Below are 24968 nucleotides of genomic sequence, written 5' to 3'. Positions count from 1 at the left end.
AAGAGAACCTCTTTTCAACGAAATGGTCATACCTTTTTTCCCTCCTATGACCAAGTTGTCTCTGCTCCAAACGAGTTGACTTCAACTTTGTAACGGACGAGGGACGTCCTGTAACACCCCTTAACCCTAAACCATCACCGGATCAGGGTTACGGAGCATTATCGGACATATTGGACAACTTAGAAATAATTCATAAATAAATAACATTCATAGCATAGTTTAACTTTTAAGTCTTTATAATAGACCCTCGAGGCCCAAAATACGTATTAGGAGTGGAACAATTTTTTTTTAATTTCGGCAGTATTTCTGCTTATTTTGTATAAAACCCCCTGCAAGTTCAAACCAAAAACAACCAATACCATATATACTATATAAATTTTTGTACTATTTCATTTGTATAAACATTAAAAATACTAATTACCATTTTTTTTTTTACAACAAAAGTCTTGTAACATTCTGATGTGATCAAAATAACACCTTTGTACATGCCACTTTTAATTCAAAATATGGTACCTACTTATGAAGCTCTTGAGGATGTGATGAGATGAGAGATCTTCTAGTCGACGCTACCTCTTCGAGTCTAACTGTACCTACGCGTTAAAATTAAACGCGTTAAGCCGGTGAAGACTTAGTAAGCACTACAAGAATAAATAGGCAAATAAATCCCATTTAAAATATTATAATCTATTTTGATCAATATATATATATTTATATGCATATAAGTTTCTTTAGTTGTATCTTATAATAACAAAATTTAATTTATTATTATATAAGTTATAAAACTTACCTTAGTACATTGATAATTCGCTTTGATTCACAACTTATATATTTAGCCCAAAGTAGACTTAATAGAACACACTGGATATACGGAACAAATACAGAAGTGCATTATTATGCACAAATGAACAGAGAGCACTAAAGTGCTATACAGAGAGCACAGATGTGCTAAACAGAGAGCACTTAACGTGCTAATAATAGTACAGAGAGCACTAATGTGCTAATAATCAGAGAGCGCGCTAGAGTTCCTTAATGGCATGCCACTAATATCCTAGTAGTTCTAAATTCATCTACTTGGGCATTAAAACTGAATTTCATACATTTAAATACTTTACATAAATATCTCAAAAAAAAGATTTCTCATTTATTCATCATTACAATTTAGTGCATATTACATAATTCACAAATATCACATCTTTTTCACACATATATTTTTGTCACAACATTATTACTTAATGTTCAAACAATATAATTTCTTATATTCTCCAATTATAATTTTCTTTTCAAATTTCATATTTCCATAATCTATTATTATTATTATTATTTATTTACTTATAAATTTAAATATATACATATATATTACATTTTTATTTCTAAATAATTCTATACTACAATATAAACATCTAAACAAAATTAATTAAAAAAAATCTTGTAGTACTTACAACAAAAGATTGAGATGATGTCTTCCTTCACTCCTTAGCCTTCCCTTTTCCTTTTTCTTCAATTAGGTCCTCTCCTTTCCTTTCTTTCTCTTCAATTTCATATAAAACATATAACATTTATATGTTAGAGAAAATAATTAAATGACTTTCCTATGCTATTAAAAAAATAAACATGTATGATATAATAAATTTATCATTTCTTACATTAACTTACATTTCAATTTATTCCATAACTAAAATTATTTCCATTTCTATTATAATCTATGCTTTATTTTTATTTAAATTCTACTTATAACTTAGTTTAACTCCCAAATTTTCACTAATAAACCCCAATTTCAAACTTCTTATAATTTACTCCTTATTGCAATCTATTTCACAATTCAATCTTTTTTTTCTCAATTCTAATTTGAATTTTCATGAGTTCAATCTCTAATTTATCCATAAATTCAACAATAACTATATATAAAAAAATCTAATAACTCTCAAAATTTCAACATATACCTAATAGTATTTTGTTCTAGGATCATAAAAACTCAATAATTACAAGAAAATGAATTAAATTGACTTACCAAATTGAATTTAAACCCTTGAAATCTCAAATTTTCTTTTTTTTCTTTCTCTCTTTTCTCTATTTCGTCCCTGCGATTCTGTTTGTTTCTTTTTTCTATTCTGTTTCTTTACTTTTCTTATGTTTTATATATATAATATAATATAATATAATATAATAATATATTATATTATATATTAATATAAATATTAAGTTAATATAATATATAATATATATTTTATATAAAAATATCTTAGATTTTTTTTCTTTCAACATTAAACCGACTCATTTAATAATAAGGGCATATTTACCTATTTAGTCCTTTTATTTTCTTTTATCTATAATTAAACTTTCACACTTATTTCAATCTAATCCTTTTCCTAATTGCTTCTAATTAAGTCAAATTCACCTAATCAAACTCTAATTAGACACACAACTAACTTCGTAAATATTTGTAATAAATATTTACGAATCCGATTATCGAACGAGTCCCGAGAATGCATTTTTTCTTTCTTTTCTCTTTTAACAATTTAACTATATAATCAATAAAATTTTCCTATCAAAATTTTCATGCAGTATTCCTATCGTAATATAGACTATGCCACAATATTAAAATAAATTTTCTTTCTAGATCGGATTTGTGGTCACGAAACCACTATTCCGATTTTTACTGAAAATGGGTCATTACACGTCCTATTTCACCGGTCACTGTAGAACCTTCCAGAATATATAGACTGTCGGTTCTTTTACCTTTTAACAAAACAAGAGCTCCATGAGATACTTTAATGCCGCTCGACTCAATGTTAATTCTGCATCCTTTCAAGTCTAAAATACTCAAGGAGATGAGATTCTTTTGTAAATCAGGTACATACCTGACATCTGAGAGTGTCCTAATCGTCCCATCGTGTATCCTAATTTTAACAGTACCAATACCAATTACCTTACTAGATGAATTTTTTCCCATGCGCACAACTCTACCTTCAATCGAACTGTATGTGGAGGACCATTCTCTATTGGGACACATGTGGAAAGAACATCCCGAATCTAGGATCCACTCGGACGTGAGCTTGGAGTTCTCGCTTGTTGACACTAACAAGAAATCATCACCGGTTTCATTGGCCAAATTAGCACCAGCGACATCTTCCTCGTTACTCTCAACAGCTCTTTTATTTCACAGTTTATAACAATCTGCTTTGACGTGACCTAACTTTTTACAATAGCGACACCTTTTGTCTCGTTTCTTTAATGCTACCAAAACGGAAGCTTGCCTATCTGTCTTGCTATCCAAATGAAGCTCATTTTCGAGTTTGTCTTTACTCAACAAATGACCCTTCACATATTCAAACGAGAGTTTGTCTCTTCCATAAATCAGGGTCTCCCTAAAAGACTTGTGTGAAGGAGGTAAATAGCACAATAATAGCATAGCTTGATATTCATCATCAATATGAATCTCAAAGTTCTTTAAATCATTTAAAATATTAATGAATTGACTGATGTGATATCTAAGAAGCTCACCTTCGTTCATGCGAAACGTAAATAGACGTTGTTTCAACACTAAACGGTTAGCCAGAGACTTAGTCGCATAAAAAGTTTCTAACCTTTTCCACAAGGCAGATGAGGTCTTCTCCATCTATACCTCCTGCAATACCGTATTCGTGAGGCACAAATAGATTGCAGACAAAGCCTTTTCATCAAGCTCTTCCCATTTTGTTTTATTTAGATTCTCAGGCTTTTTCCCGGTAACAACCTTTTCCAAACCGGATTGAACTAGAATTGCCATCATCCGAACTTGCCACAGATTAAAATTTGTCTTACCATCGAACTTTTCAATTTCAAACCTTATTGCTGCCATCTCTGAATGGGTTGATCTATGAAAATTAAACTAGCTCTGATACAACTTGTTAGGATCGACCCGATTAAGCAACAAACAAGAAAAATAGCAGAATAAATTGAGAAATTGAACACACAAATTTAACGTGGAAAAACCTCTCTAAAGAGGATAAAAAACCACAGGCAAAGATAATTTTACTATAATGGCAAAAGAATGAAGAGTACAAAAGATGGAGATAAAGACTAAATCCCGAAAACCCGAAAACAAAGAACCTTCAAAACGTAAACACAAAATTCTCTAAATGTGTTATGAGTTCTAATCTCTAATCGGTGTCATATTTTTAAGGTTGTAAAAGAGCCTATTTATAGGCTAAATTCATAGGTCAAATAAAAAAAAAAATCTAAACTAATCAGTGTTTGATTGAAACAAGTAAACAGAGTTTAACTGAAAGATTATTTTTCAAATTTGACTAAAAATAGGAGTCATATTTAACAATAGCAAATGCATAAAGGTTTACTTAGTTATGGTTAAACCCCAAATTTGTATTCAAACAAAAATATATTTATGAAATTTCTTTCTATGAAATGGAAAAATGTTTGATTTATGTTATGTGGGTATTCGAATACCATTATAGAGATAAATATATAGGTTGAATTATGTATTTTTAAAGTGTATAATATAAGACACTGAGATATGTTATTGACTTGAGAATATGATGTATATTTGATATGAAATCGATTGAACTTTAAGATATGAATAATTTATGTAGTATGCTTTATGTTTATTATTTAGTTAGTAATATTATATATATATATATATGAATATGATCTATGTTTTTCTTGATTGTTAAATGTGTTATTATGTCTGGTAATACCTCTTAACCTTAGTCCGGCGATAGATACGGGTTAGGGGTGTTACATTTTCTGCTTCTTCACAACCCTTTCTCCTTTTTCTTTGTTTTGTTTTTAACACAAATAATGGATATTAAGAATTAATTTCATTAATTAATGGAATTTAATTACAATAAAAAATTCATTCTAAATTCTTCAATTCTTTAAACTTTTAATCCCCCTATACGACTTTTTTTTTAGTTTCTTCTCTTTTTTTTCATTTTTCCTTAACTTTCTCTCTTTCTCCTTTTTTTTCATCGATCCTGGCAATCAGAGCACACCGACTTTTTTTTTTCACAAACCACACCGGTGTTGGCAAAGAGAACGTTGGCACAGAAAAAGAAGAAGAAGCAAAACATCATATTTTTTAAAAAAATTTTGACACTGATATCAACAATGTGAACACGACACCTATTAAAATTTTTTTTCTTCTTTTTTTTTTAAGATCGAAGAATACCAATATTTTTAAAATGTATTAAAAAAAATACATACCGGTGCCGGTGAACACAGTGTCGACAAAAAAAAACCAATTTTATGGATTGCGCAATCATGGGGCAATGATTATGGGATGATGGGGGTGATGCCAACGGTGAGATTATGGACACCCAGGTGCACTGTAAAAAACAAGACGTTTTTGTACAAGATTTTGTACCTGGGTCATTTTCATAAATAATTATTTTATTTGGATCAGTTTTGAAAACAAAGCCACTATTTTCAATCCCCAATTACTGCAAAAGGTCATAAACTCATTTATTGGTATAAATACCGATGTTTTCAAAATCGAATTAATGATCAAACTAATTAAACCATCGATTCTCAATCTAATCAATTCAATCACCCAAAATTAAAAAAAGTTTTAAAAATAAAAATAGAAAAATTAATAAATACAAGCAAAAACAATAATGACATAAACATCAATTAAACATTCCAAATTAAATTAAAACATTATCATTATCATTACTTAAATCATAATTGAAGCATTGGAAAATTGAAATTCAACCACCAAAATAAACAATTAACAATATACATTAACTAATCTCTAAGCACGAGCAAAGGTAAGATCCAATATCATCCAAATAATTAAAATTATTTTTAAGCAATAAATACCTTAACAAAATCCACAATAAACATCGGATTCCAAAGTTAACTAATTAAAAACACATTAACAAAGTTGGGTTTTATTTGGATTTTCGTCATGTTTTTATTTTTGGATTTTATTTTATTTTAGGTTTATCCGTTTGAGACAAAATTTAATGGATTGACCTAATAAATATTGTTGATGTGTAGGATCAATGAGGAGACATAAAGGAGTAAGTGGTGGTGCTTACTGATAAACCGTAATATATACATATTTGTACCCCATGCTTGACATATTTATGAATGGTTTTTCCTTGGTTTTATTGAATTCAATGCTTCTAATCCCTTAAGTTCATGTTTTATACTCAGGAAAGCTCAGGATAACCAGAAAAGCGAGAAACGGGCCAAAAACGAACAAATTGGGCCTAAATTAGTGTTTCACACGGCCTAGGCACTTCCACACGGGTGATCCATATGCCCGTGTGTGACACACGGTAGAGCACACGCCCGTGTGTCCTGGCCGTGTTGATATTAATCCAAGTCAGAATTGCATACGGCCTGAGCATCTTCACACGGGCGTGGCTCACGGCCGTGTCCCTGTCGAGCCCAAGTCTAGTTCTACTCGGAAAAGGCTTGTTTTGGGCTAATTTGGGCATTTGAAAGTCTATATAAAGACCCTAGAAGGGGATTAGAGGGGGACACATAGAGTTGGAGGCAGAAAATACTCACAATTAGCCATTAGAATCACCTCGGAGCTAGGATCTACATCAAGACTGAACATTTTCCATCCTAGAAGTTCTTGGGTTTTCTTTATGTTTTGTTGTCTTCCAAACCTTGAGATGTTTTCAATTATTATTATGAACTAAACTCCCTAAATACCTAAGGGAGATGAACCCTATGACGAATCCTATTATGCTTTGATTTATATGATAAATACTAGTTCTTATTCTTAATAATGAATTTTAATTCTTGCTTTAATATTTCAGGATATTAATCCAGGTTTTTGATATGCTTATTCAGTGGAGTAAAAGTCATTGTTTAAGAGTAGATCATTCATAACTAAGCGGAGTTGAATGCAATCCTAGAGATAGGACGACATAAATCTGCCGGATTAGAGTCAAATCTAATAAGGGAATCCATAGATCGAGTTAATGTGACAATAGGGGTTTTAATTAGAAAGAGATTTCAATTAATCAACCTAGAGTCAGTTTTTCTTAGTCTCGAGAGAGGTATTAACATAAATTAGGGATTTCTACAGAATAAGTCAAGTGAATAAATCGTCTAAGTCAAAGGTAATAAGTGAGTCTAGGTGGATTCTTTCTTGGGTATTGTCTTCTCAATTGGTTTTCCTAAAGTATTTTCCAACTTTCGCCTCTGTTGTGATCTTAGATAAATTAGAAAATTAGTTTAGTTTAAAAACACCCTTAAATTCTTAGGCTAGATAATAAAAAGAGAGTAACTACTAGTACTTTTAGTCCTCGTGGATACGATATTCCAGTCTCACCATGACTATACTACTTTTCGATAGGTGCGCTTGCCTTAAGTCGAATTATTAGTTAGTTTTGCGACCATCAAGTTTTTGGCGCCGTTGCCAGGGACTAAGATATTAGGAACGCTTAATTTTTATTACTTTAGCCATTTATTTTATTGCAATTTAAATTTTATTTAAATTTTGTTTATATTACTAAATTTTCTTTTATTTACTTCTGGCAGGTTTTTATAGTTTATGACTAGAAGAAACCCGTCAGGACCATTACTTTTTTATAGTGAGATCAAAAGCACAGCTCGCAGAAACTGAAGAGAAATAATACGAACCCTAAGATACATAGAAGAAGAGCGAGAGGACAGTATTCACACCACAACCGAGGAGATGGCTGAAAATAAGAATAATCAGTTACCTCCTGTGATCACTGCAAATCTAATAAATCAGAATCCTGCTCTCGTATGTATGATTATGCTAAACCTAATTTGGCAGAAACTGAATCGAGTATAGTTAGGCTTGCTATTGCTGCAAATAATTTTGAACTGAAACCTAACACGATTCAAACGATACAACAGTTTGTTCAGTTTGATGATTTGCAGAATGAGGATCCAAACACTCATTTAGCAAATTTTTTGGAACTCTGCAACACTTTTAAGATCAATGGCATTTCTGACGATGCCATTTGCCTTCGGTTATTTCCCTTTTCATTGAGGAATAAGGCTAAACAGTGGTTGAACTCGTTACCACGAGGATCAATCACCACTTGGGAACAAATGACCGAAAAATTTTTGCTTAAATATTTTCCGCCGGCTAAAACAGCTAAACTAAGGAATGATATTTCTTCTTTTGTGCAGATGAATTTAGAAACACTATATGATGCATGAGAGAGATACAAGTATTTATTGAGAAGATGCCCTCACCATGGGCTACCACTTTGGCTACAGGTTCAAACTTTTCACAATGGCCTGAATCCTTCGACTAGACAGATGATTGATGCAGCTACTGGTGGGACTATTAATAAAAAACACCTGAAGAGGCTTATGAATTTATAGAAGAGATGTCACTGAATAATTATCAGTGACAAGTCATGAGGACAAAGCCGACGAAAGCGGCCGGTGTTTTTAACGTTGATTCGGTTACTATGCTCTCTAATCAGGTAGAACTTTTGAATAGAAAAATTGATGGTTTACTTGGTTTTTCACAGGCTCATCCAGTAATGCAGTGCGATGTAAGTGGAGGTGGAACAAGTAATTCAGAATACCCATCCTATGGCCACAACATGGAGAACGAACAAATGAATTATATGGGTAATAATCCTCGACCTCAAAATAATCATTATAGTAATACTTACAATGCGGGTTGGAGGAACCACCCAAATTTCTCTTGGGGAGGCCAAGGGAATCAGAGACCACCACCCCCTCTAGGCTTCTAACAGCAACCTTACCAGCAAGAGAAAAAGCCAAACCTTTAGGAGATGGTGACAAAATTTATTTCAGTAGTGGACACCCGTTTTCAGAACACTAAAACTGTACTTAAAAATCAGCAAGCATCGATTCAAGGGCTCAAGAATCAAATTGGTCAGTTGGCTAAGATGATTTCAGAGAGACCACTAGGAAGTCTACCTAGTAACACTGAACCCAATCCAAATGAACATATGAAAGCAGTTATATTAAGGAGTGGGAAAGTGTTAGCTGAATCTGAAAGGAAGCCACCATATGAAGATGACAGAACTGAAGGAGATGAGGGAAAACCTGAAAACAATGACAATCCAATGCCAAAGGAATACAAACCACCAATCCCATATCCAACAAAGTTAAAGAAAGACCGTATGGATGCACAATTTGGTAAATTTCTTGAACTTTTTAAACTATTGCATATTAACTTACCTTTTGTTGAAGCTATATCACAAATACCTACATATGCAAAATTTCTAAAGGAGCTTCTAATGAATAAAAGGAAGTTTGAAAACTTATCTACAGTGGAACTTAACGATAAGTGCTCGACTATACTCCCAAATAAATTTCCAACCAAACTAAAAGATCCAGGAAGTTTTACTATTCCCTGTTTAATTGGTAGTTTGAATGTTGATAAGGCACTAGCTGACTTAGGTGCTAGCATTAATCTGATGCCATATAAAATGTTTAAACAACTTGGTATTGGGGAACCTAAACCCACTAGGATGAGTATTCAACTAGCTGATAGATCTGTTAAATATCCTAGGGGTATTATAGAGGACGTTCTTGTAAAAGTAGATAAATTTATATTCCCTGTTGATTTCGTTGTGCTTGACATGGATGAAGATGTTGAAGTGCCTTTAATCTTAGGTCGTCCATTGTTAGCCACTGCTAGGGCTGTTATTGATGTGGGTGACGGTAAACTGGTACTTAGTGTAGGCGACGAGGAGATTATTTTTAAAATTTATGATGCCATGAGATTTTCTAGGGCACAGGATGACTCATGTTATTTTATTGACTCTATTGATCATGCCACTCAAGATTCTTTTCAGGAAATCGTACATAAGGACACGTTGGAATTATGTCTTGCCCAAGGAGAGGAGGTGCATGATGATGATTCTGAGATAGGTAAGATAAAAAATGAACTAAATTCTAATGAACCCTTCCCAAGACAAGCAGAATATGAGGGTATTAAGGTAAATGATGAACTTAAGCAAAAACATTCTATTGAAGAACCTCCTAAACTGGAACTTAAACAATACGCATTCATTGGAAATAATTCTATATTACCAGTGATTATTACTTCTAACTTGCAACCCAAGAAGAAAGAGGAATTACTCCAAGTATTAAGAGAGCATAAAAAGGCCATAGCTTAGAAAACTTCTGACATTAAACGGATCAGCCCTTCTTTTTGCACCATAAAATTTTAATGGAAGATGAATATAAACCATGTGTGCAAGCTTAAAGATGACTGAACCCCAACATGAAAGAAGTTGTTAAAGCTGAGGTAATTAAACTCCTAAATGCTAGAATTATTTATCCTATTTCGCGGTTCTTGGGTAAGTCCGGTCTGAGTTGTTCCTAAGAAAGGAGGCATGATTTGTTGTAGCCAATGAGAAGAATGAATTAATCCCAACAAGGACGATTCTGAGTTGGAGAGTTTGCATTGACTATAGAAAGCTGAATGATGCCACGAGAAAAGATCACTTTCCCCTGTCATTCATTGACCAAATGTTGGAAAGATTATAAGGGCACATGTACTTTTGCTTTTTAGACGGACTCTCTGGTTATTTTAAAATCCCAATAGCTTCTGAAGATCAAGAAAAGACGACATTTACATGTCCATATGGTACGTTTGCTTATCGTAGAATGCCTTTTGGATTATGTAATGCTCCTATTACTTTCCAGCTCTGCATGATGGCCATCTTTGACGAACTCGTATAAGACATCATAGAGGTGTTTATGGATGACTTCTCGATATTCGATAACTCTTTCCATCTTTGCCTTTAAAATCTAGAACGAGTTCTAATAAGATGTGAGGAAATGAACCTTGTACGTAACTGAGAAAAATTTCATTTTATGGTTCAAGAAGGTATTGTTTTAGGACATAGAATTTCTAGTAAAGGATTGAGGTTGATAAATCCAATATTGAAACCATTGAAAAACTACCTCCCCCTAGTTTGGTTAAGGCTATTAGAAGCTTTTTAGGACATAGGGTTTTATAAGAGATTTATTAAAGACTTTTCTAAAATAGCTAAGCCTTTGACTAAATTACTAGAAAAAGATGTGCCCTTTAATTTTGATCAGGAATGTTTAGAAGCATTTAACACTTTAAAGGATAAATTGATTAATGCTTCAATTATAATCGCACCTGATTGGAATTTACCTTTCGAACTAATGTGCGATGCGAGTGGTTTTGCAGTAGGTGCATCTTTGGGACAGTGAAGAGACAAGCATTTTCGACCAATCTATTATGCCAGCAAAACTTTGACAGCCATACAAGAAAACTACACCACCACAGAGAAAGAGCTGCTAGCTATGGTTTTTGCATTCGATAAATTTAGGTCATATCTAATATTGTCTAGAGTTGTCATTTACACTGACCATTCTACTCTTCGCTACCTTTTGACTAAGACTGATGCAAAACCTCGACTCATTCGATGGATTCTATTATTGCAAGAATTTGACTTGGAGATTCAGGATAAGAAAGGAGCTGAAAATCTCACGGCTGATCATATTTCTAGGCTTGAAAATTCAAGTACCAAAGAGCTAGATGAAGTTGAAATAAATGATTCGTTTTCTGAAGAACAATTTTTTGCTATATCTGATTCTGAGGTACCTTAGTTTGCAGACATTGCAAATTTTTTAGCCGCTAACATTATCCCTGTAACACCCTGAACCCGAGACCGTCGCCGGTGTCGGACACGAGGGGTTAACGGGCCAAATCCACTTATCGCACCGACCAATTTGACATTTCCAGACAAGCTGGAAATCTGCGTCACTGTCGCCTTAAAAATCATATCTCGAGTTTCAAAACTCAGAAACTGATTCCGTAAATTTTCCCTGAATTTAGACTCATATATCCATCCATGGATTTATTTCTGGAATTTTTGGTCGGGCCAATTGGTCCAGTTTATTAGTTAAAGTCACCCATGTTACAGGGGTCGACTACACTGACCTTCGTGCGTTACAACTTGAATATCTCTCTGTACAGGGCTTTAATACTGGTGGAGTTTGTTTCTAATGAAACTAGACTCAAAATGGAATCTTCACATATAAGGAATGACTTCTAATTCCTTTTGGAGAATTTATAGTAAATTTTCAAAGTCGCGACAGGGGACCCAGAAACCGTTATGGCCCTGTCTCCCGAGAACTTTAATATCTCTCGGTATACTGTTCATATGATCGTTTCGTTACTTTTATATAAAAATAGATTCATCAAGGTTCGATTACATAATTTATTCACTATTTAACACCACACCTACAAATTTTGGTGATTTTTCACATCCACGTCACTGCAGCTGGCAGCATCTGTTTTTAAGGTAGGCTTTACCTATTTTGTAGTTCCCATGGACCAACTATAGTCTAGTCATGCTTAGGTCCACATATGATCATAATTAGCCATTCCAATGGCTGATCATGTGACCAACTCTCTCATTCCAAACCATAATCACATCATGAAACCAAATATAATTACAAACTACATATGGTCAAATTCCATACTCCGCTTTTACGAACCATTTTCGCATGGCCGCACACATATACATCACCAAGTACCGAAAAACAACCGAGGGTAATCCTATACATGCCATATCCAAAACTCAACTAAAGGAGTACCAAAAAGGGCTTTGATAGTGTGGATGACTTCACTTCAATGATCCCGAATCCGATCGCTAACGAGCAAAATCTATAAAAGCTGAGAAACAAAGGAACGGAGTAAGCAATTTATGCTTAGTAAGTTTCGAGCCATAATATACACACAACCAAAGCATAGCATTCAAGTAGCTAAACAATAATTCACATGCACAATTTCTCAAAGACATGCTTACTTCACAATCCCAACTCTTATACTCATACATAAATAACGGCTTAGTTAAGGCCGATAGCTCGTTTATCATTGGAGCGAATATTCATACGCACTTACTCATAGTGTGCAAAGCACACACAAACCATACCTTGTTGTTGGGGAGTTCACAAGTGCATTAACTGAAAATTTCCAGCAAGCTTATAATTTTCAAAACACATACCTTCGGAGTTTAACCGGCTATAGCTACTCGTTCAAACGCTTCGGGACATAGCCGGTTATGGTGACCAGCACAAATGCCTTGGGACTTAGCCGGATAACACAACTTCATACAGTTGCCTTGGGCTTAGCCGGATATCATAGCTTCGCACAATTGCCTTGGGCTTAGCCGGATATCATAACTTCGCACAATTGCCTTGGGCTTAGCCCGATATCATAGCTTCGCACAATTGCCTTGGGCTTAGCTTGATATCTGGTCGCACATTCATACACATCTTTGTTTCAATTTCATAACAAACTTTTATGCACAATTTACTTAATCAAAGATATCATTTCGGCTCAATGGCCACATACAAGGGCACAATTTCGATTGCTCATTACTTCATTCAATCGAATCAAAATCTAAGTTTCGATACTCGAAAACTTACCTTGGATGTTGTCGAACGATTCCAACGGCTATTCAATCACCTTTTCCTTTCCTTTATTGGAGCTAGTTCCCCTTTGCTCTTGAGCTTTATGTTAACAAATAAATTAATTTAATCGTTTTGCATATCAAAAGGGGAATCCAAGGTACTTAGCCTTTATGAGGCCGCACACTCTTACATTCACATACTTAAGCTCAGTAATTATAATATAGCATCAAGTACTCATTTTACTCATGTGGCCGATTGTTCTAAGTCGATATAAAGCCATCAACATGCTTAGCGATGGCCGAAAGTACACAACATCTTAGGTACTCTTTCATGGGCCGATTATACTTAGTCATACTTGCACCACATCAACAACAAATTCCAAGATTTTCACACCATATATGTACTAGGCCGAATGTACATGCAATTTCACAAACATTCTTCAACAATTTCTTCTTTAAACAAACATATTTACACATATAGGTGCAAGGCCGAATTTCAAGGTGTTCATAACCATCCTAAACACAAATTTTAACTATCATGCAAGAAGCATAAACCATGCTCATGAGCATACCATGGCCGAATACATCACACACCATACTCCTTTTAATTAATTTTTTTTTGTCATGGTTAAACAAATAATTCAATGTCTTACTCAAGATTGCTACAAAGAAATTTCAAGAGTAGTCCATCCATCATTGCATGCATCATTAGCAAGCTTCACATTTAGCATGCAATGGCTTTAACACAATAACAACCTTGGCCAAATACCATTTCCATGGCATAACAAGGATTTGAACCATGGCTAACATGAACATCAAGTTAGCAACTAAAACATGCATGAATCTCATGACACAACCTTAAACATACCTTAATCTTGATGCAAGTATAGCCAAATCTCCTTCTAGTTCTCTTCTAAACCAAAAAATGGAGCAAAAATCCCTTCCTTCCTCCTTATGATTTTCGGCCAAGAAGATGAGAAAGGATGAACACAACAATTTTTTTTCTTCCTTCTTTCTCAACTCACGGCAAGGGGGGGATACACACTCACACACATTTTTTTTTCATTCTTTTATCACCCATACCCCTTTGTTTATTATTTCACCCTAGTGCACCAACAAAACATGTTTCAACATGTTTTCTTTGCCCATAAACCATGTCATGGCCGGCCACTAAGCTTCCTTTGGGGAAATTTGACATGCAAATCCCTTATTTTTGCATGCATGATTAACTAGTCATCACACATTTCCCCATCACACTTTCAAAGTTTACTACTAGGTCCTTTCTAGTGAAATTCACCTTTATAACTCTAAATCGAAACATCAAAAATGTCACACACAAACTAACACATATCATAGGCATCAAAATAAATTTTAAATTATTTTTATTCCTCGATTTTGTGGTCCCGAAACCACATCCCGACTAGGGTCAATTTTGGGCTGTCACAATCCCAATAGGGTTGACACATCAGCAAAAGAAGTGATTCTTTACTGATGTGAAAAACTACTTTTGGGAAGACCCTTTCCTTTTCTATATATGTACAGATCAAGTCATTAGGAGATGCGTTAGAAGATTAGAAGCAATTAAAATATTGGAACATTGCCACTCAGGACCGACTGGAGGACATTACAGTAGAAATAAGACCGTACATAAAACACTTGAATCAGGTTTTTATTGGCCTACACTATTCAAAGACGCCAACAGGTATGTTGCTACCTGTGATAAATGCCAACGAACATGTAATATCCCCAAACGTGATGAAATGCCTCAAACATATATGATTTCATGTGAAATATTTGACGTTTAGGGTATCGACTTCATGGGTCCATTCCCTAGCTTATTTGGGAATAAATACATCTTAGTAGCCGTTGATTATATGTCCAAATGGGCGGAAGCCCAAGCTTTATGTGACACCCCTAATTTTACCCTAGTCGAAAAGTGGTTTCGGGACCACAAAATCGAGTCATAAAAATAATTAACCGTCATAGTTGATGCTTATTATATGTATATATGCATGTGTGAAAATTTCATGTTTGAATTTTGTTAATTGTAAGTGAATTTTATTAAATAGGACTTATGTGAGAAAATTTAAAAATGTGCTAGGCAATTGTAAAGTGGCCTATTAATGCATGTTATGAAAATGATGGGTTTACATGTCAAATTACCCAAAATTAGACCTAGTGGCCGGCCATGCTATGGGGTGAAACATGTTGGAAACATGTTGTGTTAGTGTGTTATGTTAGAAAGAATAAAATAAGAGGTTAGTAATGAAGTAATGAAAAGAGAGGGGTGATGAAAACAAAGTTTTCTCATCCATGCCCCCCCTCCATTGTCGTGAATTGAAGGAAGAAAACAAAAGAAAAGAAAAAATGTTCATCTTCTTCTCCTACCTCTCTCAAGTCAAACTAACCAAGAAATGGAAGAAAGCACACCTAAGGCATTCGGCCATCTTGTGTGGGAATTAAGGTATGATATCATGTGATTCTTTTGGAATTTTTGTGAAGTTGAGTTTGTTTTGGTGCTCATAACATGACCCATGTGTTAATTTTTGAGTTTGTGTTGCAAGAAACATTTGGTTATGTCCTTATATGTCAAATTGATGATAAATTTTGATATTTGGTGAATGAATATGGGTTTCGGTCATGGTAGATAACAAAGAATGTGGTTGTTGCTCTTGTTAATTTGGATGAATTTTTGGTGGATAGGTGCTTGAATCAAACAAATGATCATGTGTGTACACTAGGTGCTAGTTGAGAAGAATCGGTCACTATATTGGAGGCCATTGCGAATATGAATTTAGTTATTGAGAGTGATGAATGTGTTTTGAGTTGATGGAATAAAAGAATGCTTAAAGATGTGTCACAACAAATTATATGTTAAGCTAAGGTTGTTAAATTATCAATCTTTCTTCCTAGCCGAATATGTGTTTATAAAGTTGAGTTGTTAAATAGATTTTGAAGTTAGCCCATGTATTTATTTTTGAATTTAAGAAGAACGATACATTCGACTATGCTTTGATGTGCTTGGATTGTTGTTCATTGAGTAAATGATTGAGGAATGGTTAGAAGAATTTGAATGCTAAACTAGTTGATTTGTTTATAATGTCCGATTATGATCATTTATAGAGATGTGAATGAATTGTTGTTATGTGAATAAATATTTGTTTGATGATATATATATATATGTATTCGGCAATGGGATAAAATGTGTATTAAGGTAAGTTTCATGGTGATTATGCTTGTGATGTTGGGTTAATATTCGGCATTGAGTAATGTGGGGTAAGGTGATTAATCGGCTATGAAATTAGCTAAATTGAATAGGTATGTTTAATGATATGCTTAGTATAATGTATGATCTTATAACTCGGTTTGGTATTGAGATAAAGGTTAGATGTATGATTGGATTTTGGTATGTGTTAAATTGGTTAATCAAAGATTAAATGATATGTGATTGCCAAATGTGATTGTTAAGTGAATAATATTAGTTAAGTACTTAAGCAAATCTATTGTTTTACTTAAGCTTAAGAGCAAAGAGGATCAAAGTGGGATAGGGAAAAGAGAAAGTAAGCGAATAGCCGTGGACATCTAATCGTCGACCACTTCGAGGTAAGTTTTAAGTGATTAAACGTTGAGTAAATTCAATCATAATAGGACATAATGAGTTGATTTAATAAGATATGATGTGGCCATGATATGTCTTAAACTCAAATGGTAAGTTCATAAGTGTTTGGACTTGGAAATTTAAGAGCAAATTGTAATAATTTGCTTTGGACAGCAACAGTAACGTGATTTTAGAAAATCACTATAAATTGTTGGTGTGGAATTATAGGCTGAATAAAATATGTAATCAAAGCTTAGTTAGTCTAGTTTCTTATAAAAGAGACCGTGGAAGCAAAGAAATTTCCTATAAAGAGATATTTAAAGTTGTGTGGGACAGTGTCAGAATGACTCAAATCCCTGTTCTGTTTTGGAAAATCATTATAATTTGTAAAAAATGGTTATAAGATAATATTTATATTCTTAGACTCCTTAATGAGTCTAGTTTCAAATGAAATCAAATAGAACACATTATGAATTCTGTACAATGAAAAATTTGATTCGTAGTGAAGAGTGGTCAGATTAGTCAAACAGTGAAACAGGGGAAACTTTAAGAAAAATCTGGTACTGATTGGCCAAACCTAAAATTCTGGAAATTTTATGAATGGAAGATATACGAGTCTATATTCAGGGAAATTTAACGTCAAGTGATCTGGAGTTTTGTAGCTCCAGTTATAAATAATTTAGTGACTATTGCTCAGGAAAACAGCTCGTAGTGAATATGTGATTTTGTTGTAAACATGGATAAAACTTGTTTTAGTTGCTCATAAGCTATTGATTAAACCCATACGTGAATTCTAAATCGTGATATTGTAAAACGATATATGAGTGTTAGACGGATCTTCGATATTAAAATTTGTGAAATTGTAAGTTTATGAGTATTGAATATGAAATGATAGTATGGCGTGAAATTGAATTATTCATTGGAAAATGATTGATGTAGATTCGGCCAAGACAAGGTGTGTACATGATAGTATATGTGGTATGTGAAGTATATTTGGATAATTGTGATGTGAATACATGAAAAATTATATTTTGATTTAGGATTTTATGTGATGAATGTGAATGTGTATATATGTGATAAGTAGAATGGCCAATGTGATGAATGTGAGCATGCATATGTGTGATAAGGCCGAATGGCCAATGTGGTGAATATGAACATGCATATATGTGATAAGGCCGAATGGCCTATGTGATGAATGTGAACATGCATATATGTGATAAGGCCGAATGGCCAATGTGATGAATGTGAGCATGCATATGTGTGATAAGGCCGAATGGCCAATGTGGTGAATATGAACATGCATATATGTGATAAGGCCGAATGGCCTATGTGATGAATGTGAACATGCATATATGTGATAAAGCCGAATGGCCAATGTGATGAATGTGAGCATGCATATGTGTGATAAGGCCGAATGGCCAATGTGGTGAATATGAACATGCATATATGTGGTAAAGCCGAATGGTCAATGTGAAATATATATATGAGATATGTATATGTGGTAAAGTCGAATGGCTAGTGTGAAATATGTAGGCGATGTGCGTATATTGTGGCCGAACGACCAAATGTGAAATGTGTGTATTATTAGATATTTGATGAGGCAAATGAATTACAAATATGACAGTCGATGTGAATGTTGTAACATGTGATTAAATGTACATGAAACTTGGAAATATATTCAGGGTGAGACCCGATGACTACGTGTAGAGATTATGTCCGGGTAAGACCTGATGACTACGTGTGGAGAGTATGTCCGGGTAAGACCCGATGACTACGTGTGGAGAGTATGTCCGGGTAAGACCCGATGACTACGTGTGGAGATTTTGTCCGGTAAGACCCGATAACCGTGTGGAGATTTAAATGCGAGCTAAAGGTCTCGCCGATAATCCGAGTAGAGGTTAAAGCTATAAGACTTCGTAATAAGAATTGCTTATAAATATATTCAATGCGAAAGGTTAAACAAGTATGTACTCCAAGTTTATATGTGAGCTTGATTTGAGCTAAATCATAAGGTAGTTATGTGATGCATACGAGAGCAATCTATGAGACTATTCCTATGATTATGTGACATCGGATCAGTGTGAGAGGTTATGTGAAATCATACGATATATCTATGTCACATGAGCTCGCTTTTATGCGAAAGTTTATCTGCCTATTGTATATGATGAGATGTGCATATTCGGTAAAGGGATGGTATGCCCGAAGGAAGAGTGAAATAGAAATACGAACAACTATGTTATAATTTGATTGTTATCTGTTGACACTGCTTAAAACTTACTAAGCATTGTAATGCTTACTCCGTTTACTCTGTTTCCTCTATTTTATAGATCTCATTGCGAAGCTACAGGCTTGGGGATCGTCAGCAACTAGTCACACTATCACTATCCACCGCTTGTTACTGTTATGTTTAGAATTATTTTATGGCATGTATAGAATAGACTAGTGGCGGAAGAATATTTTTGGTTAATGTATATAAGCCATGCGAAAATGGCATCTTTTGAATGTTTACTTAGTGAAGTTTAAATTTTACCTCTGGCTGTGCTTAGTACTTATTTAAATGAACGATCTTTATTTCAAGAAAAAGTTCAAAATTTTATTGTTCTGACATGAGTTACAAGTCCGGTAATGCCCCTTACCTATTCTGGCGACGGTTACGGGATAGGGGTGTTACACTTTACCTACTAATGATGCTAGAGTGGTAGGACGATTCCTTAAGAAACTCTTCTCTCGATTTGGAACACCTAAAGCAATTATCAGTGATAGGGGTACTCATTTTTGTAACGTCCAATTTGATAAGACCCTTAAGAAATACGGAGTTCACCATAAAACAACTACCCCTTACCATCTTTAAACTAGTGGACAAGTCGAAGTAGCAAACCGAGAGCTTAAACGTATCCTAGAAAAGATAGTAGAATCAAATAGGAAGGATTGGGCGATGAAAGTAGATGATGTTTTATGGGCTTATAGAACTGCTTTTAAGACCCCCATAGGGACATCACCTTACAGACTTGTTTATGGAAAAATTTGTCATCTACCATTTGAGCTAGAACATAAGGCATTCTGGGCTATAAAGTTTCTAAACCTTGATATCAAACTTGTAGGTGAAAATAGGTTGATACAGTTAAATGAGTTAAATGAGTGGCGAACCAATGCATATAAAAATTTACGCCTATAAAAGGAAGCAACAAAGTGCCGCCACGACGATTGTTTAAGGCAACGTAAGCAATTTAAAGTAGGAGATCTTGTCCTGTTATATAACTCGAGGCTCAAATTATTTCCTGGGAAGCTTAAATCACGATGGTCAAGTCCTTTCGTAGTCTAAACTGTCTTTCTATATGGCACAGTAGAGGTAAATCACCCATCACAAGGCACTTTTAAGGTAAATGGACATCATCTCAAACTTTATAATTGTGAGAATTTTAAAGAAGATAAAGAGGAGCTACGGCTCCACGAACTTCCCTAAATATACCCATAAGGTAGAGTCGAGCTTAGACTCTAAATAAGCACTTCTTGGGAGGCAACCCAAGCACTAACCTCACTAAATAGGGTTTAATTTTTTTAACTGTTCATAGTTTAATTGCAGGAAATTTTGACATTTGACAAGGGTGAACACGGCCTGGCCTACGAGCGTGGCCAAGGCTGTGCTGAAACAGGACTTTCATTTTTTCCCAAACAGAGGCACACGGGCTACGAAAAAGGAGCCACAGCCTTGTGATACGGTCGTGTGGATCCCACGGTTAAGGGGCACAGACATGTCCCCGACTGTTGTAAAACTGCACCTTAATTTTCATAAAAATTTAGCAGAGACACGGTCTACGATAAAATACCATGGTCGTGCGACGTGACCGTGAGAGACACACCGCCTGAGGCAGGGGCGTGCGTGAGGTCCTGTGAGGACTTGCCCAAAAATTGAATCAATAAACGAAGTCAGGATAGAACATGGGTGAAAGCCATGACCGTGCTTAAAGGCCGTGCACAATCCTGACTAATGGACCCGGGCATGAGAGAAATGAACGGAGCACCACATGACCATGCAATGTGGCCGTGTAGGTCATACTGGCCAGGGACACGGGCGTGTCCTCAGGCCATGTGCGACACTAACTTGAACATCAACCCATAAGCTTAAACCTGAGACATGGGCGTGGAGGATCTAACACGGGCTTGGGAGAACCGAACGAACGTGCACACAGCCGTGCGATTCCTCCGTGCACACGGGAGTGTCCAATGGCCTATGTGCGAACCTGACTACGAAAACACGAAAAACACGGGCTGAGAGACTACCACACGGGCATGGGCTACTGCCGTGTGGCCCAAAACGGGGCTCACACAATCGTGGCCCCCTTTTAAATTACCTCTAACCCTAATTCCTTCCCTATTCTCTTTACTATTCATCATCTTCTTCCTCCAGCCACCCTTCTTCCTCTTTCTTTTTTCTTCCCCTTCTCACTATTCAAACCCTTTCCTTTCATCCACAACTCCCCTTTTCTTTTCTTTTCCCCTCATCCTTCACTTCCCCCTCTAAAATCCTCTTCCCAAAACAACCCCAACCACTCACTCCACACCCCACCATCGCACAACCACCACAAGTCGCTGGCCACTTCCTCATCCATTCCTTGGACGACCAACCTCCTCCCTCTACCAAGCACTATTGCGTTTGTCAATTCTTTCCTCTCTATTATCTTTATTTCTCTTACTAATTTTATGTTATCTCTTATTTTATTTGACTGTTTTTGATTAATCTTCACACTTCTAATGATATTATTGTTTATGCTCTTTGTTCTTGTTTAGTAATATACCATTTTAGTCGAACTTACCCTATGCATTATAATACATTCAATCATTCTTGTATTTTTATGGATTTCATACCTTCATGCTTTACCCACTCCATATTCCATATTATCATCCCCATATGCATTGTTTCCTCACTAATTTACTGGTTTTATGTCTAATATAAGTTGTCTATATTATTCACTAGGTATTTCGTTTGGCACTATTCTCGTATTCCTATTGTTAAAAATGATTTGATATGTCTGCCAATTGGGATGTGGTTATAAAGTATTTCTGTTTAGTTTCAACCTACTTGCTTACTTATCCATGCTATTATTGGGGATTATTTCTATTAATAACTTTGTCTTTTTATTCGCAGGCACACTATGACAAACACTAGAGGCAAGAAGACTTCCGTCCCCTCCTCGAAGAAGCGAAAAGGAGCAGCATCCTCCTCGGGTCCTACTAACGAGATACGACACCCATTCCTCTAATTTCCACCGGGACCCCAGAAGGAACTATTCTAGATACTACGGGCTCGACCCCTAGGTGTGGGCCGTTGCATTTATTGGACCGCACTAGAGTAGGTCCATCTAGCCAATTCGGTTCGAGCCCTCTTAGCCGCTACTCCAAGGGATCGGTTCTTTGACATCATCGAGCTGACATATCTTGAATTTACCTTGGAACTAACTCGACTTTCTAGTTACAGATGGTGATGGCAGAACATGACAACCCAGTGACAGTTCAATTCTGCCTTGACGGTCTAGTACGTCAGTTGAGTGTCCCCAAATTTGGAGCTGCCTTGGGATTCTATACGGATGAGTTCATGAATATTAAAATCTTTCTCAACCTCTACCGTCACATTCATCGTTCACCTTCAGTGTGCTGGAATGACCTCCAACCTGCTACAGGTGTTTATGATCCTAGTCATTCAAAGGCATCGGCACTACCTCCAACTTTGCGCTATCTCCATGTCCTTTTAGCACACACATTAACGGGGAGGCGAGAGAGCAATGGCGTCGTCAACACTCACGACGCCTACTTCTTATGGAGCATGAGGAGATTGTACACCTTTGATCTTGCGTACCTTGTCTCCCTTGCTATTCGCCATCAGGTAGAACGATACCAAAAAGGAGTCATCAGTATCGGCCCATATGTGACTCGTCTGGCGCACTATTTTGGGCTCCTGAATACGATAGCGCAGTCTTCATCGCTCACTCTCATTGGCCAAATATGCCCACAGAGCATCCAAACTATGCTCCATATACGAATGATTGAGCGTCGGCATGGGGTTTGACCCTCCTCAGTATCGACTTGCACGAGCCACCGATAAAGATGACGACGAGGATATTCCTGATAATATCCTTCCAGTTTAGGACGAGCCACCTTTTTAGCCACCACCGAGACACCAACTAGTTCATACGGCTGCTTCACTGTCTGAAGTTTCAGACTACCTTCATCACTTTGAGTAATATTGCACTCAGCGATTCGATAGCATCGAGGTGACTTTACAACAAATCTACCAACATTTTCACATATCACCTCCACCACCACCACCGCAGGATCCAGCTGTCAACGAGGACTTTTAAGTCCATTTAATTTTTAAATTGTTTTTCTTTTTAGTTTATTTTTATTTTTTCATTTCTTTTGGACTTTATTTATCATTTTCTTCCAAGACTTTTATTAGTTTAATTTGAATTTTATTTTATCTAGTTATTTCATTATTACTAACCCTAACAACCCTATAAATATAAATCCCTTAAACATTACTGATGGTATCACAGTTTCAAAAGGTTTAGTCGATGGGAGCTACTCAGGAATAAACAAACACCCCTCTACGACTGCCATGTCTTGCTTGACCACGACCATAGCCACCATGACACCGACCACCACGATAACCTCTTCGTTGGACACTGTAGTTGTGGAACCCAACCTCTACCACCATCTTCACCTCTGTCTACATACATATCACTTTCAATGCCTCTAAACCTGTTTTCGCTCTTTCATAGAGTACATTCAAATTCAGGGCAGTTTCGCTTCTCTTTCTCTCTTCTGATATACTGCTTATATTGCTATTATCTATCTTTGTACATTGAGAACAATGTACATCTTAAGTGTGGGGAGGATATTTATGTGATTATCAGAAAATCCCTGAATTTTTATCTATTCTTAAATAATTTTCTCATATCATTATTAGAGTAAATTCTCATTGATCTATGATTTTTATTGATATGTTTTGAATTAAATTATAGGTAAGTGTGCATTAATTGTTTAAACTTTAAGACATTAGGGGATCAAGAATAATGAGTTGGCTTTTGAGAAATAAAATTGCTAGGTTGTTTCCCTGAATTGAGGTATTATCTTGAAGTTTTGAATTTACAGGATTGACATCAAATACACATAATTTTCGTGAGATTTTGAGCATTTTAGAGCATATATCTTTCTTGCTCACTTATTTTATTGATTATGAGTGTGTCAATATTGATTTGTTATTCTAGAACTTGCTTCGATTATGCATGTCAAGACCACACCTTTGATTTGATATGCGAAAATGATAAAGACACTTAGGTTCTAACCCATTTACCCCATAAAAGCCTACCCACACAATTGACCACTAGTGAACCCCTTTGAGCCTTAACTATTATTTCTTGAATTTTTCCCTTAATATTAACCCATAACTTAACCCTTTTTGATTCGTTAAGAATTTCTCCCTTTTATTGACTCCCTTTTTAGTCGAGATTTAATTTGATTAGTTATCTATTTATGATCGTTCATTCTAGTTGCTGAATTTATCCTTATGATGTATTCTCCATTATGTATACTTGTTCTAAAAAAAAGTATATTTATATTCATATAGTTACATATTGGGCTTGGATGAGTTAAAGTTGTTATGTTATGAAAAAAGAAGCTCACATTATTTGCTTTAGATTGTCCAATTTCTGGCACTTTCTTGTAATTCAGCACTTAGCCTCACTCTTTTAAGTTTGGCAATTTAGTTAAATTAATCTCGATTCTAACCCCCCTTTTTTCAGCCTTCATCCACAACTTTAACCCAAGCCCCATTACAACCCTGTTAAAGGCCTTTTGATTTGTGTATCATTTCATTATAGTGGTGGAGATTTGATTTTCATGCAAGCCTATGGTAATAACTTTCCATGTTTGACTATTGAGTGCTTAATTATTAAACCCTAAACACCCTGAGTGATTTGAGTGAATCAATAGTGAGG

At 35.3% G+C, this 24968-nt stretch overlaps 1 non-coding gene across 1 annotated transcript; it reads right to left on the bottom strand.

The window, feature by feature from the left end:
* Nucleotides 1-8088: 8088 nt before the first annotated feature.
* On the bottom strand, nucleotides 8089-8195 carry LOC128282919 (small nucleolar RNA R71). Its single transcript, XR_008273269.1, has one exon. It is a non-coding gene; the product is annotated as a small nucleolar RNA R71 (small nucleolar RNA).
* Nucleotides 8196-24968: the final 16773 nt, after the last annotated feature.

Source organism: Gossypium arboreum, chromosome 10 (assembly GCF_025698485.1).
Source record: "Gossypium arboreum isolate Shixiya-1 chromosome 10, ASM2569848v2, whole genome shotgun sequence".
Classification (NCBI taxonomy): domain Eukaryota; kingdom Viridiplantae; phylum Streptophyta; class Magnoliopsida; order Malvales; family Malvaceae; genus Gossypium; species Gossypium arboreum.
This window is presented reverse-complemented; position numbering and strand designations above follow the sequence as displayed.